Consider the following 8,040-nt stretch of genomic DNA (forward strand, 5'->3'; position numbering starts at 1 on the left):
CATCTCCCTTAGGAACGATATTATGAATTTTAAGCAACTTGATCATGAGCATGTTGCACAATCTTGGGATACGAAATCGCCCTACACATGGCTTGAATTTGTGGATGATTATACAAAAAAATTATGCCAGATTGAATTTTGCTTCTAGAAATCTTTTAGATTCAGCCACAAGGGGCACTTTTATGGAAATTACTTTAGGGGAGGCTACTAATCTCCTAGATAATATCATGGTTAATTATTCTCAATGGCACCCTGAAAGATCCACTAGTAAAAAGGTTCATGCGATTGAAGAGATTAATGTTTTTAGTGGAAAGATGGATGTACTTATGAAATTATTTGCTAATAAGAGTGCTTCTTCTGATCCTAATGATATGCCTTTGTCCACTTCGATTGAGAATAATAATGAATCTATGGATGTGAATTTTTTTGGTAGGAAGAATTTTGGAAACAATGCGTATAGAGGCAATTTTAATCCTAGGCCGTTTCATACTAATTCCTCTAATAATTATGGTAATTCCTACAACAATTCTTATGGAAATTTTAATAAGATGCCCTCTTATTTTGAGAATAGTGTTAAAGAATTTATGAGTTTGCAAAAGAATTTTAATGCTTTGATTGAAGAAAATTTTCTCAAGATTGATGATTTAGCTAGGAACGTGGATAGAATTTCGCTTGATGTTGATTCTTTGAAAATTAGATCTATTCCACCTAAGCATGATATCAATTAGTCTCTCAAAGCCATGAGAATTTCCATTAATGAGTGCAAAGAAAGAACCGCTAAGATGAGCGCAAAAAAGGGTTGGTTTGTAAAAGCGTGTTCTTCTAGTTTTCATGATAATAATGATGAAGATCTAAAAGTTATTGATGTTACTCCTATTGAATCTTTTTTTCCAATATTAATGTTGATAAAGATGAGACTAGATATGAGTCAACTTTAGTTAAAAGGCGTCCCAATGATTCGGAGTTTTTAGATCTAGATGCAAAAATTGATAAAAGTGGGATTGGAGAGGTCAAGACATTAAGTAGCAATGAACCCACTATTTTGGATTTCAAGGAATTTAATTATGATAATTGTTCTTTAATATATTGTATTTCCTTGTTGCAATCCGTGTTGAATTCTCCTCATGCTTACTATCAAAACAAAGCTTTTACCAAACATATCGTTGATGCTATGATGCAATCTTTTGAAGAAAAGCTTGAATTAGAAGTTTCTATCCCTAGAAAACTTTATGATGAGTGGGAACCTACTATTAAGATTAAGATTAAAGATTATGAATGCCATGATTTGTGTGATTTGGGTGCTAGTGTTTCCATAATTCCAAAAACTTTATGTGATGTGTTAGGTTTCCATGAATTTGATGATTGTTCTTTAAATATGCATATTGTGGATTCACTATTAAGAAACCTATGGGAAGGATTAATGATGTTCTTATTTTTGCAAATAGGAGTTATGTGCCCGTAGATTTCATTGTTCTTGATATATATTGCAATCCTACATGTCCTATTATTCTTGGTAGACCTTTCCTTAGAACGATTGGTGCAATTATTGATATGAAAGAAGGAAACATTAGATTCCAATTTCCGTTAAGGAAAGGCACGGAACAATTTCCTAAGAAGAAAATTAAATTACCATATGAATCTATTATGAGAGCTACTTATGGATTGCATACCAAAGATGACAATACTTAGATCTATTCGCGTTTTATGCCTAGCTAAGGGCGTTAAACAATATCGCTTGTTGGCAGGCAACCCAATTTTATTTTTTTCTTTGCTTTTTGTTCCTGTTTAGTAATAAATAATTCATATAGCCTCTGGTTAGATGTGGTTTTATGTTTTAATTAGTGTTTGTGCCAAGTTAAACCTTTAGGATAGCTTACGGTGATAATTGTGTTGATCCTGCTGAAAATCAGAAACTTTTACGCCCAGGAAAATAATTTTCATAATTCACAGAAATGTGATTTTGATCTGATTCTTTTTGATCTAGATTGTCTCACAAATTTCTCAAGTTTTCCTAATGTTTCAGAATTTTTGGAGTTACAGAAGTATTCGAGAGTTACAGATTGCTACAGACTGTTCTGTTTTTGATAGATTCTGTTTTTGCGTGTTTTTTGCTTATTTTGATGAATCTATGGGTAGTATCGGGGGGTATGAACCATGGAAAAGTTGGAATACAGTAGATATTACACCAATATAAATAAAGAATGAGTTTGCAACAGTACCTTAAAGTGGTGGTTTATTTTCTTATACTAACGGAGCTCATGAGATTTTCTGTTGAGTTTTGTGTTGTGAAGTTTTCAAGTTTTGGGTAAGGATTTGATGGACTATGGAATAAGGAGTGGCAAGAGCCTAAGCTTGGGGATGCCCAAGGCACCCCAAGGTAATATTCAATGACAACCAAAAGCCTAAGCTTGGGGATGCCCCGGAAGGCATCCCCTCTTTCGTCTTCGTCTATTGGTAACTTTACTTGAGGCTATATTTTTATTCACCACATGACATGTGTTTTGCTCGGAGCGTCTTGTATGATTTGAATCTTTGCTTTTTAGTTTTCCACAATCATCGTTGCTGTACACACCTTTTGGGAGAGACACGCATGAATCGTGGTTTATTTGAATGCTCTAGTGCTTCACTTATATCCTTTTTAGAGCACGGCGGTGGCTTTATTTTATAGAAATTTATGAACTCTCATGCTTCACATATATTATTTTGAGAGTCTTTTAGAACAACATGATAATTTTCTTTGGTTATAAATTTAGTCCTAATATGATAGGCATCCAAGAGGGATATAATAAAAACTTTCATATAAAGTGCATTCAATACTATAAGAAGTTTCATTCTTTATGATTGTTTTGAGATGTGAAGATGGTGATATTACAGCCATGCTAGTGGAGTAATTGTGAATTTGAGAAATACATGTGTTGAGGTTTATGAGTCCCATAGCATGCACCATTGTGTAACAAACTTGGAGCATGAGGTATTCATTGATTGTCTTCCTTATGATTGACGGTCGGGGAAGAGCGATGGTCTTTTCCTACCAATCTATCACCCTATGAGCATGCGTGTAGTACTTCATTCAATGACTAATAGATTTTTGCAATAAGTATATGAGTTCTTTTTGACTAATGTTGAGTCCATGGATTATATATACGCACTCTCACCCTTCCCCAATTGCTAGCCTCTCTTGTACCGCGCAACTTTCGCTCGTACCATACACCCACCATATACCTTCCTCAAAACAGACACCATACCTACCTATTATGGCATTTCCATAGCCATTCCGAGATATATTGCCATGCAACTTTCCACCGTTCCGTTTATTATGACACGCTTCATCATTGTCATATTGCTTTGCATGATCATGTAGTTGAAATCATATTTGTGGCAAAGCCACCTTTCATAATTCTTTCATACATATCACTCTTGATTCATTGCACATCCCGGTACACCGCCGGAGGCATTCACATAGAGTCATATTTTTGTTCTAAGCATTGAGTTGTAATTTTTCGAGTTGTAAGTACATCGAAGTGTGATGATCATCATTAGAGCATTGTCCTATGTGAGGAAATAAAGAAAAAAGAGAAAAAAGAGAGGCCAAATAAGCCAAGAAAAAAAGAGAAAAAAAGGAAAAAAAGAAAAAAAAGAGAGAAAAAGAGAGAAGGGGCAATGTTACTATACTTTTTCCACACTTGTGCTTAAAAGTAGCACCATGATCTTCATGATAGAGAGTCTCTTATTTTGTCACTTTCATATACTAGTGGAAAATTTTCATTATAGAACCTGGCTTGTATATTCCAACGATGGGCTTCCTCAAATGCCCTAGGTCTTCATGAGCAAGCAAGTTGGATGCACACCCACTTAGTTTATTTTTGAGCTTTCATATACTTATAGCTCTAGTGCATCCATTGCATGGCAATCCCTTCTCTCTCACATTGATATCTACTGATGGGCATCTCCATAGCCCGTTGATATGCCTAGTTGATGTGAGACTATCTCCCTTTTTTTGTCTTCTCCACAAGCACCCTTCTATTCCATCCACAGTGCTATGTCCATGGCTCACGCTCATGTATTGCGTGAAAGTTCAAAAGGTTTGAGAACATCAAGTATGAAACAATTGCTTGGCTTGTCATCGGGGTTGTGCATGATTTGAGTATTTTGTGTGACGGAGATGGAGCATAGCCAGACTATATGATTTTGTTGGGATAAGATTTCTTTGGCCATGTTATTTTGAGAAGACATAATTGCCTTGTTAGTATGCTTGAAGTATTATTGTTTTTATGTCAATATTAAACTTTTGTTTGGAATCTTTCGGATCTGAATATATTCATGCCACAATAAAGAAATTTACATGGATAAATATATTAGGTAGCATTCCACATCAAAAATTCTATTTTTGTCATTTACCTACTCGAGGATGAGCAGGAATTAAGCTTGGGGATGCTTGATACGTCTCCAACGTATCTATAATTTTTTATTGTTCCATGCTATTATATTATCTGTTTTGGATGTTTAATATGCATTTATATGCTATTTTATATTATTTTTGGGACTAACCTATTAACCGAGAGCCTAGTGCCAGTTTCTGTTTTTTTGCCTGTTTTAGAGTTTCACAGAAAAGGAATACCAAACAAAGTCCAAACAAAATGTGTTGGGGATACACCCTGCGGTGTGACCCAGCCGGAGATATGACTCGTCTGGGACTTGGTGTTTCATTGGTGACCCGACAGATTATAAGCCGGCAGATAGTTAAGCATTGTAAGCCGGCGGACAGTTAAGCAGGTTAAGCTAGCAGACAGTTAAGCGTTGTAAGCCAGCGGACAATTAAGCAGGTTAAGGCGGCGGACAATTAAGCATTGTAAGCCGGCGGACAGTTAAGCATGGTAATCCGGTAGACAGTTAAGCCAGACAGTTAAGCCAGATAGTTAATCCAGATGGTAAGTCAGATTGTAAGTCAGATTGTAAGCCGGATTGTAAGCCGGCTTACATTAAGAAGCCCAAGACGTTAAGAAGCCCATGGTGAGAAACCCATGGTAAGACGTCAAAATAGGTTAAGTCCTAATCCGAGTTTGACTCTACATGTAATCCGCCCCTTCAACTTATATAAGTAGGGGCGGGGCACCCCAAGAGAGGGCAAGAGAATAATCGTTAAGGCTAGACACAACTAGAGGAGAGCCGGTTATACGGCGTATCCCTCATGAGCATAATGAGACCTAGCCACAAACAACATGTAGGGCTATTACCAGATGATGTTTCCCGGGCCCGAAGCTGTCTAAATCCTTGTCTTGTGTATTGATCCGCCTCGCGTCTCTCATCCCGATTAACCCCTCTCAAGCTAATACATAGATGTGTTGGCCTCACGACTAAGTCCTCACACTAGGACATCTGCCGTGACGTTTCCATGACAGTTGGCGCCCACCATGGGGCTCGCGCACTGTGATGATGAGTTCTTGGAGGGATCTCTCCTAGGGTTTGAGAAGCTCACGATTTCGACAGATGAAAAAAAGCCGACAAATTCATTCTTGGTAATAGGAATTGTGATTTACTTTGGAGCTGGTAGTACGAGGATCAAAATAATTTGGGTTGTATCGAGTACGGCGCCACTGATGCCGCAAGTCAAAGACATACGCCAGATCAAATCGTCACAAGGTTCAAGTCACCAATACCGACAGGATTTGACGTTTCTGTCGTCCGTATTCAGATCAAATTCGGAGAGACTGCTACACCCGAGGTGCTACCTGTACACGTGAAGGACTCGAACTACAAATCAGTAAACTGACCATCACAACCCAAAGTCAGAGGACGCACGTGATGCATGCAGACACAACTAAATTCAAGAATAGTGGCTTCAGATGCAGCCACCAGCCGGTTCATGTTCTTGTTCATCAACGTAAGATCTATAGAAATTTTCGCTGCGGTCGCCGTTTCACCTGGCCATCAAATTACAAGTCATTGAAACCATTTTTTCTACGGTCAGAGAATCACCAAGGCTACGTACTAGGGTCAGACAAGTTAATGCCATGGGCTAGTACTTCTAGTTTGGCAAATAGACGATGTCAAAGCCAATTAGACTCTGCTTCTGTAATCACGCATCAATGGTTTGCTGTGAGTTGCTCCGATTTTTGCCGTGCCACCTTGCCTCAAGTTGCCATCACCGGGTGAATTTACCTCCCCGGCTCACTGTTAACACCGCTTTTGCTCCTCCACGGTTCGCCCCTGTTTTGACTCCTCTTTAAGCTAGCGCTTCGACCTCGGCGGCCCCTGGGCCGGGCCTTTGCTGCAGTTGTTGTCACAAGTCGAGCCGACCGTCCTCTGAGCCGCGGACCTGTTCTGCATTGCTTCTTGAGCCGCCGCCGTCCTTACTGTCACAGACCCGCCTGGAGCTACCATCACTTAGTGTTGCGCTGAGCGTCGTCTCCCTCATGACGTCTTGAGCCATTGCACTTTCTGCCGCTGCTGTGGTCAAGGCTTACGACCTTACCTCCACAAGCCGCCGCGTTTTTTGTTGCTTTTTGGCAAGAAGATTGAGTCGTCCTGAAATCCTGCAGCACTCCGAGCCGCCGCCAATGGCGAGTCTGTAGGCTTCCCGATACTCTGCTGTGACCCACCACTGTGAACCGCTACTATGAGCCGCCAAGTGCCCGGCCTCATTTGCAAGTTACTGCGCCCGCCGTCATGGCCGAGTGCAATGACCAAGTCGCCGCCTCAAGCCGTCTCGATCGTACTTGTACTAACACCACAGCCCAGCCTTCTGTTGCGGTTCTGCCTATGCCATGGCTGTCAGTGTCAAAACCGGCGGATCTCGGGTAGGGGGTCCCGAACTGTGCGTGTAGGCGGATGGTAACAGGAGACAAGTGACACGATGTTTTACCCAGGTTCGGGCCCTCTTGATGGAGGTAAAACCCTACGTCCTGCTTGATTGATATTGATGATGTGGATATTACAAGAGTAGATCTACCACGAGATCAAGGAGGCTAAACCCTAGAAGCTAGCCTATGGTATGATTGTTGTAATGGTTGTTCGTCCTATGGACTAAAACCATCCGGTTTATATAGACACCAGAGAGGGCTAGGGTTACATAGAGTTGGTTACAATGGTAGGAGATCTACATATCCGTATCGCCAAGCTTGCCTTCCACGCCAAGGAAAGTCCCATCCGGACACCGAACGAATTCTTCAATCTTGTATCTTCATAGTCTTGGAATCCGGCTGACGATGATAGTCTGGCTGTCCGGACACCCCCTAGTCCAGGACTCCCTCAGTAGCCCCCGAACCAAGCTTCAATGACGATAAGTCCAGCACGTATGTAGTCTTCGGCGTTGCAAGGCGGGTTCTCCTTTAAGTTCCATGTACCTGCCGAACAGTGCCCGACTTCCTTATCAATGTCGCGCTTCTTGGCTTCCACGCCCAATAATGGCCTTCTTCCACGCGTCGCACGAATGCGAAAAGCCAGGGTATCTTTTTATGTTTTACCTCCTAGCTGCGCAAATAACCTGCCTATAAGAGAGGCAGGAATCCAGATCCAAATCACACCATCTTCCTCCCGCGAGTACTCATTGGAGCGCTTCTGACCAAAATCCATTCCATCATGGACCGTCGACGCGGCTCCTCTTCTCGCGCTCCCAGTCCTCCGCCAGGAGATTGGAGGAGATGTTCTGTTCCGCACAGCGAGCTGGTGACGCTCCAAGCGGAGGGATATCTTCCTCCGGCCTTTATGGTCCCGGTTCGAGCCGGGCTGGCCACCTACAAAGGTGGGAAGCAAGCGGAGGCCACCCCTAGTCCCTCTAAAGGGGAGCGGGTATGCTTCATCCCTTATCTAATAAGGGGGCTTGGATTTCCTGTACATCCGTTCCTCCGCGGGCTCCTGGAGTTCTACGGACTCCAGCTCCATCACCTAACGCCTGCCTCTATTCTGCATATCACGGGTTTCGTAGCTCTTTGCAAGCTATTCCTGGGCATCGAGCCCCATTTCGCGCTGTGGAAGAGGCTATTCTGCCTCGTACCCCGCTCTCACAAGGGGTCAATATATCAAGTGGGCGGTGCCGAAATA

The sequence above is a fragment of the Triticum dicoccoides genome, chromosome 6B (genome assembly GCF_002162155.2).
Source record: "Triticum dicoccoides isolate Atlit2015 ecotype Zavitan chromosome 6B, WEW_v2.0, whole genome shotgun sequence".
Taxonomy (NCBI): Eukaryota; Viridiplantae; Streptophyta; class Magnoliopsida; order Poales; family Poaceae; genus Triticum; species Triticum dicoccoides.